This window comes from Sinocyclocheilus rhinocerous, unplaced genomic scaffold (assembly GCF_001515625.1).
Source record: "Sinocyclocheilus rhinocerous isolate Xijiao unplaced genomic scaffold, SAMN03320098_v1.1 scaffold5408, whole genome shotgun sequence".
Classification (NCBI taxonomy): Eukaryota; Metazoa; Chordata; class Actinopteri; order Cypriniformes; family Cyprinidae; genus Sinocyclocheilus; species Sinocyclocheilus rhinocerous.
Genome location: NW_015652425.1, coordinates 1 through 681, shown reverse-complemented (window position 1 = coordinate 681; position 681 = coordinate 1).

Genomic DNA, 681 nt, shown 5'->3' with positions numbered 1-681 from the left:
AATATGGTAAGGGACGTAACATTTCCGTCTCACGCTTGAGGTATTCGGCCAATCACAATGCACTGGATAGCTGGCCAATCAGCGTACACCTCGCTTTTCAGACCGATGAGCTTTGTAAAAATCGAAAGGCGTTTCAGAAAGGCGGGGCATAGAGGAGAAACAATAATGTACATTATGTGGAAAATAATGTGTTTTTTTAACCTTAAACCACATAAACACATTGCATTACACCAAATACACAACATAATGTTCTTTTTAGCAACGTCATATGACCCCTTTAACTTAAAAACTAATAATATAAAGGCAGGGGAGGGGGAGATTAAAACTGACACGCTGCACAGCTGTAGGACTTCATGGGGTCGGGCTCTTGTACACATTGCATGCGGTACCACCAGTTACACGTCACACTGAATCTGTAACAACAAAGGTAATAATGCTTCCAAGATATTCAGGGTGAATATCTGAGATACAGTACAACATATAGGGTAGCTTTACTTTTACTTTACTTTTACTTTTAGACATTTAGCAGACGCTTTTATCCAAAGCAACTTACAAATAAGAAAAAGTAATTAAAACTAAAAGCTAAAACTCTATAAATGTTATATATATACACATTTAAGAAAATAAAAAAAATAAAATAAAAATGACAGATGCATACAACAACATTTCAAAACTAAACAT